General features: G+C 41.7%; 1 non-coding gene across 1 annotated transcript; it reads left to right on the top strand.

Moving 5' to 3' along the window:
* The first annotated feature begins 2,233 nt into the window (after positions 1 to 2,233).
* TRNAI-GAU (transfer RNA isoleucine (anticodon GAU)) lies at positions 2,234 to 2,307 on the top strand. The gene has a single exon. It is a non-coding gene; the product is annotated as a tRNA-Ile (tRNA).
* The last annotated feature ends 5,171 nt before the right edge of the window (positions 2,308 to 7,478 follow it).

Genomic DNA, 7,478 nt, shown 5'->3' with positions numbered 1-7,478 from the left:
CAACCCCCTGCAATGCAGGAATCTCAGCTAAAGCATCCATGACAGATAGCCATCCAACCTCTGCTTAAAAAAAAACTCCACAGAAGGAGAGTCCACAACCTATCAAGGAAGACTGTCCCACTGTCGAACAGCTCTTATTGTCAGAAAGTTATTCCTGATGTTTAGTCAGAATCTCTTTCTTGTAACTTGAAACCATTGGTTTGAGTTTTACCCTCCAGAGCAGGAGAAAAAAAGTTTGTTCCATTTTCCATGTGACAACCCTTAAGATATTTGAAGATGGCTATCATATCTCCTCTCAATCTCCTCTTCTTCAGGCTAAACATAAAGGTAAAGGTAAAGGTACCCAGTTGCAGACAACTCTAGGGTTGCAGTGCTCATCTTGCTCTGTAGGCTGAGGAGCCGGCATTTGTCCACAGACAGCTTCCAGGTCATGTGGCCAGCATGACTAAGCCGCTTCTGGCGAACCAGAGTAGCGCACGGAAACATCATTCACTTTCCTGCCGGAGCAGTACCTATTTATCTACTTGCACTTCATGCTTTCGAACTGCTAGGTGGGCAGGAGCAGGGAACGAGCAACGGGAACTCACCCCGCCACGGGGATTTGAACTGCCAACCTTCTGATCAGCAAGCCCTAGGCTCTGTGCTTTAGACCACAGCTCCATCCAAGTCCATACCCAGCTCCTTTAACCGTTTCTCACAAGGCTTGGTTTCCAGATCATCTCGGTTGCCCTCCTCTGCACATGTTCCAGCTTGTCGACAATCCTTCTTAAATTATGGTGCCCAGATTGGACACAGTATTCCAGGTGTGGTCTGACCAAGGCAGAATAGAGTGGTACTATTACCTTGATCTGGACACTATACTTCTGTTGCTGCAGCCTAGAATAACGGTAGCTGTTTTAGCTGCTGCATCACACTGTTGACTCATGTTAAGCTTGTGGTCCACTAAGACATCTAGATCCTTTCCACACGTACTACTAGTAAGCCAGGTGTCCCCCATCTTATACTTGTGCATCTCATTCTTCCTGCCTAAGTACAGAACCTTACATTTGTCCATATTCAAATTTATTTTGTTAGTTGGGTCCAGTCCTCCAATCTGTTAACATTATTTTGACTCCTGATTCAGTCTTCTGTCTTCTTTAGAAAGGCAATTTAGCATAAGGAGTCTCCCACTCACCACCACATTCACATCAGTGTCATGGAAAGCTGAATACACATATCCTCAGCGCACAGGTGGAGCAGCTCAAGCAATGGGCTAAAATCTCTAACAGCTAAGATTCTCAAGTGTTTTAGATCTCTGTCGCACTTTAGAGTGTGGGTAGAAAGTGCAGGTATAAAGTACAGCACAACAATCTAGAGGTGTATCCTTGATACAGTCAAACCTGAAAAATTAAATCTGCAATTGCTAAATGTTCTTTCATACCGGGCATAGGAGGAAAGATGAGGGGTTCAGCATTCACTTTTAGAAGCATGAGTCTCACTGCTGTCTTTAAGCTGAAAACAAAATCCTTCCCAGTGGCTTTAAAATAAGAAATCTTAAGCACAACAGCATTCAGACTGTGTGGTGGGGATGAATACGGTATTGTCTTGCCTTTGAAACTGGGGTCCTGGCATCAAAAAAATAATGTGAAAAGTCAAGGTGACAGACTAGGAGAAAACAAGGAAGAAATAAGACCCCCTTGCTCTTAGTTGATGCAATCAAAAAGGCATATGAAATTGTCCAGGAGAGTGGCAGGACACCTGAGATCTGCACAGTGGAAGAATTCTTGAGTTATAAAATAAATACAGATATCTTTTCTTCTCCTCTAGTAGTTTTGACAGTCTATGTTATAGGTTGTGTCAAAGACAATCTATGGGGGGAAACCATCAACTTCAAGGAGGTCACAAAGTTAAACAATCCAGCATGCTGATTCAGCACAGTGGCATTTATCATCGCACGTACTGTAAGTTCCTCCCAACAAGCAAAGCCTTCCCAAGCAAGACACACAGTTTTCTTTTTCTTGTTGGCCTCGCTGCCAGCCTGTGTTCTCTATGCTTCAGTGCCAGCAACGTCTATGGTGGCAAATGTAACAAACAGCAGGTACTTCTTTTGGACCATTTTGAGGGTAAGAAATGTCCAACACATTGTCACGTTGACCATCATCTAGCTGAGTGTTCTTTAGCATGGTTTCCCGGATTCTGTTAGACTACAGCTTACATTTTTCTCATCTCAAGGGCAGGGGTGATGGGAATTACAGTCCAACTAGCTCAGTTGGTTTGAGTGTGGTGCTGATAACGCCAAGGTGGCAGGTTCGATCCCTGTTTGGGACAGCTGCATCGCAGGGGGTTGAACTAGATGACCCTTAGGGTCCCTTCTAACTCTACAGTTCAATGATTCTAATATCTGGAGACCCATGGCTGATGAAAACTGATCTAATCAGAGTCAAATGTTTGTAAGCTCAATTGATTTCAATAGGAGAGATTTAAGCATGTACACATTTTTTCCTCTGAAAGTGATTCATTTTAGATGGCTAGTGCCCATTAAGTGTATGAAATTTCTGAAGTTTGAGCCCCAGCATTGAAGACATCAACTTGGAAGTCCTATTGCTTTTGATAACTTACTTTCATAGGAAAACCTGGTGTTAAGACTTGATCTGCAAGGACACAACTGTGATGGCTAGAACCATAGGAGGGCAAGCTTTTCCACCAGGCTTGCCTCACTTCCCTGCCTGGGACCATGATAAAGAGAAGCTGCTGTTCAAGCCTTTACTCTTGTGGAGAATGCTTTTTGTCTTTTTGGCATGAATATAACCAAATTTTTGTATATTTTTAAAATGTCTTTTTTAAAAAAATTGTCATTTGTATTTTCATTTTATTCATGAGCTTGGCCAAAAGATGACATATAAATAAACAGTAACATAAAATAACTTAAGTTACCAATTGTGATTTCCAAAGGAATGGCATTTACCACCAGTATGAAGAAAGTAATGATTCGTTTGTATTTCTAAGAGAACTTCCAGTTTGATGAACTTCCAGTCAGATTCCATGAAGTCCAGAAGCAGGTCTTGAGCTTCAAGGGTTCTTAGGGTCACAGCCATTTAATCAGAAATAGCTTGCGGGGAATTTTCATATTAAACTGTGAATGCACTCAGAACCACAAACGTAAAATTGCAGCAATTGTGGCCAAGCTTTGGACTAGTTGAAAGTAAGACAGGATGCAGGTGGGGGAGAGGGAGTTACCAAGGGCAGACTGAAATTAGTGGGGCAAAGTCCAATTTGCCCTAATGAACAAGCTTCCACTAATACTGCTTCATGGAATTTTGCTAAATGGTGGAGGGAGGAAAAGAGAGGTTGGTACCCATCTAATTATTTTTTCCAATTTTGTATTTATTTATTTTTGTATTTTGACTTCTGCAAATCTCCATATTTCCCCAAGTGTGCTTACACCTAGCTCTTCTGTGTGGATTTTGCTATTTTGGCTATCTAAACAATGGCACCTAAAGCCTGAACACTAGAAACAAAGGGAATGACGCAAACGTCCAGTGACAGACTTCCCCAAATAATAACTTTTAAAGAAAAATTGTTCCGCATTTAAGCTGTACCCCAGCAGGTAACTGCATCCATAATCTGAGACATTTTCTAGAGTCCCCCCCTCACTCCCTCCTATAATGAATTTCCCTCTTTCTTTAAAGTAATAGCCAACACAATCATATAGTAAGTGCAGTTTAATTTAGAATACTTGGACTTCCTATTTTAAGTAACTTTGCATGAAAGCTCAATTTATGAGCTGTGGATGTTTAATAATTTATTATCCTGGAAGCTTCAACTTTACCTATTAGGCATAAATCTATGTCAAAAGCTTGGAGGTAAGAGCTTTTATTAGATTAACAGGATGCAAGTATTATATACAAGCTTTTGGGACCTAATTAGACCATTCCTCCTTCTGGTTTTCACCATATATTACAACTGACAGTAGAGTGGGGGCGAGTCAGGGGTTGTTGGTAGAAACTAGAAGCATATTTCATCTGAACCTACAGCTAGTTTCTTACAACCACTCCACATCTGTTTCGTTCTTTTCTTTTTTGTTAGAGGCTCTGTGAACTGCAAAGCTCATCCTTTAAATCTTCCTACGGACGCTATCTTGCTGCAGTTGTCTACAGCTTTTCATCCGCCAGCCAACTACAAAGCACTTCCGAGCATCATTCTGAAGCTCAGCTGGCACAACATGGACTGGATCAGCCACACTGCCATCTCTGTGGTCGGGGACAGCAATGTTTCTGAACGCCAGTTGCTGGAAACCACAAGAGGGGAGAGTGCTCTGGTGATTCCCACAGGCATCTTGGTGGCCACTGCAAGAACAGGATACTGGACTAGATGGGCCATTGGCCTGATCCAGCGAGCTGTTCTTATTGTGTTGAACATTTTCAGAAATGGGAAATATCTTCTACCACATCACAGCCTTCAGATGGATGGATGCTGGAGAACCCAGGCTCAAAATAAGAACTCCTCTCACTTGAAGAGTCTGGACTTGTTTTCCAGTTGATCCATCAATATCTGAATGGGGTCTGACTTGACTTAGGATTTGTATCCTACTGCTACCCTGTCCTCTTTGCCAGCCCTTCCATTTCTCCAAGGAAGGGATTAGCTTGGAGAAAGGGGGTAAAAGATGACAAAGTATTCATTGTATGAGAAAAACTTCCCACAAGTTTTATTCTTAGCAGGAAAGTATGCATGTAGAGTCCTGAGGCAGGTTGGGAGGAGTTAATGTCTCCCAACTTTGTCCAGATGGATTTTCTCTGTGTTGACAGAGGCTAGGGTGGTAGATGGGCTTGTGGTGGCCAATATAAATACTGTATTCAGAATGTATTTGAATATCAGTCAGTAGGGAACAACAAGAGGAGAGGGCTTTTGGTCTGTTCATAGCCTTTTCTGAGTCATCTAGTGGGCCACTGTGAGAAACAGGATGACAGGCCCCTAGTCTGATCAAGCAGGACATTTCTAATAATAGAACATGAGTCTATGCTGATGTCTCTGTCTGGCAAATCTTCAGAAACAGTAGTGCTATTTTTCTAGAAAAAGAGGTGTCAGAACTCACCATGAACGCCTTCCTTGTTTTCTTATGATGGCAATGGCGCACACCTGAGAGGTGCCAGAACTGAGTTCTGGTGAGTTCTGGCTGAAGGGGGAAAAAAAGTCCCAAGAAACAGGATGAGTGGTTTTGTTTCTGGAACCAAAAACTGCAAGTTCACCAACCAGTTAATGCAAAGGGTAAATAGACAACATTCCCAGATTATTCTTAGATGTAGGAACACCCAGAATGACAGCAGATCCATGAAAATAAATGAGAACCGAGGTAGCCACAGGGTTGATACCCACAAACCTCTGTCAAAACAATCATGCTAATTCTTAGCACTCAGTACAAAAAAAATTCTTCTTAGAATGAGAAATTCCTTAGTGTGCATGTACTGACGTTTGATGGAAGCACATACTTGTTCAGGTAGGAGTTGCTGGAGATTGTCCTAAGGGTGATTAGAATGGTAGATTCCAAACAACCAAAGGGGTGGTGATGGTGAAATGTCCATGCAGCAGCAACAGCAGCAGCAGCAGCAGCACCCCTTTCTGTGACATGACAAATGTGCTTTCCCTCAAGGGTTAAGCCCACTACAGCTAAGACAACTTTTTCCAGCCAATGCTAGAAAAATGAGTCTCAATTTTACATTCTAGAGGTGGCTAATTTTTTATGCAGGGCCGCAAACAAACAAATGAGGCTATAAATAATAACTTTTCGCCTGACTGGTCCAGATTTTCATTTGTGTGACTCAGTATAACCAATTGCTGAACAATTTGATTTAAATGGTCACTGCTGATCAGGGTTTCCTGATTCATGGTTTTATTTTTCTGCTAGCGATAAAGATACTGTGTGAAGCTGAAAGGGCTGGGGAAAGAGACGAATGAGCATTGTTTATTGACCAGAAAGCTTCCTTATCCATATAGATAATTACAGAACCCAGTAGGCCAGCAATGGATTAACTATTTGGGGAGACATTATTCATTCCCTTCAATATTTCTCTGTTCAAAATAGGGACACAATAATAATAATAATAATAATAATAATAATAATAATAATAATAATAATAATGTTTTTTGTTTGGTTGTTGTTGTTTTATACCCCACGCCTCTGACTGGTTGCCCCAGCCACTCTGGGGGGCTTCCAACATATCTAAAAACATAATAAACATGCAAGGCTGCCTTCAGATGTCTTCTAAAGGTTTTGTGGTTACTTATCTCCTTGGCTCGAGGTTCACATGATTATTTACACCTCTGCAAGCCTGGAGGAATTCTATAAAATGCAATGTGTGTGTGTGTTCATTTGGAGTAGTACTTGATTTATCCTTTATAGCAGGAGTAATGTCCTCTGTCTTTCCAGATGTTGTTCAACTACAACTGGAATCATGCCTGACCATTGGCTGGGGCTGATTGCAGTTGGAGTCCGTCAACCTCTGAAAGGACTCAGGTTACCTATCCATGTTTTTAATAGGTGATTTACATGGGATGGATAAGGACAAAAGCTGGTCAAGTTGCCACAGAAAGTTACTCAAATTAACTACACTTATATTCTTCATTTTCTCTGGATAATGGTGAGGGAGCTTCAACACAGACCCTGACCAAGAGGGTGCCACATATTGGCCAGCTGGAAGCCTCTACTTTATCCATCAGACTAACATATTTCCTCTTCCAGAAATGTATACTCTTAAGACATTGATTAAAGGACTGCTCTCTTGGTCACTTCAGGAAAAATAAAAGCGATTTTCTTGACCTAGTCAGAATGCTCATACCTCCTAAAGATATCGTCAAACTTGGCCTCAGTCATGTACAAAGAATTTGAGGCGGGCACAGAACATTAGATACTGTCTGACAGTTTAGTGCAAAGGGAGGAACGGAACAGAGCAAGAAATGAGAGAGGAATGCAAAAGCAGGAAACTCCTAACTGGTGTGGGTGGGCATGTGCAGCACTTTTCTGCATGCTGAGAACCTCAGGGAGCTTTGTATGGAATGCACCAGATAAATCCATTATGCCAGCCAAGCCCTTTATGGTAGATTTAGCAGTCAGCATCCAGTCTCACCTATGCCTCTTGTCCAAAGAACAGGAATGACAATGGGCAAAAAAATCCCAAAATCTGTTTCCTGTTCTACCTGGAAACAATGTTGTCATACGAAATGGTAAAGTGGAACGGGCACAAAAAAATGAGAATAGAATAGATAGGCACTGAACTGGAGTTGGAATCAGGAATACATTCATTTTATCCTCATACACAACCCTTGAATACAGAAGAAAGGTGGTTACATTGCAAGTAACTATCTATCCAACTAAATGCCCAGGGTTGTTTCTTCTTCTTGTTCTTCTCTGGAGCGATTCTCTCCTGTCCACAAAAAAGGACATTGACAAAAGGCAACCTAGCAGTTCGAAAGCACATCAAAGTGCAAGTAGATGAATAGGTGGG

This window comes from Podarcis muralis, chromosome 11 (assembly GCF_964188315.1).
Source record: "Podarcis muralis chromosome 11, rPodMur119.hap1.1, whole genome shotgun sequence".
NCBI classification, from domain to species: Eukaryota; Metazoa; Chordata; class Lepidosauria; order Squamata; family Lacertidae; genus Podarcis; species Podarcis muralis.
The sequence above is the reverse complement of the archived record's forward strand: the minus strand, read 5'-3'. Positions and strand labels throughout refer to the sequence as shown.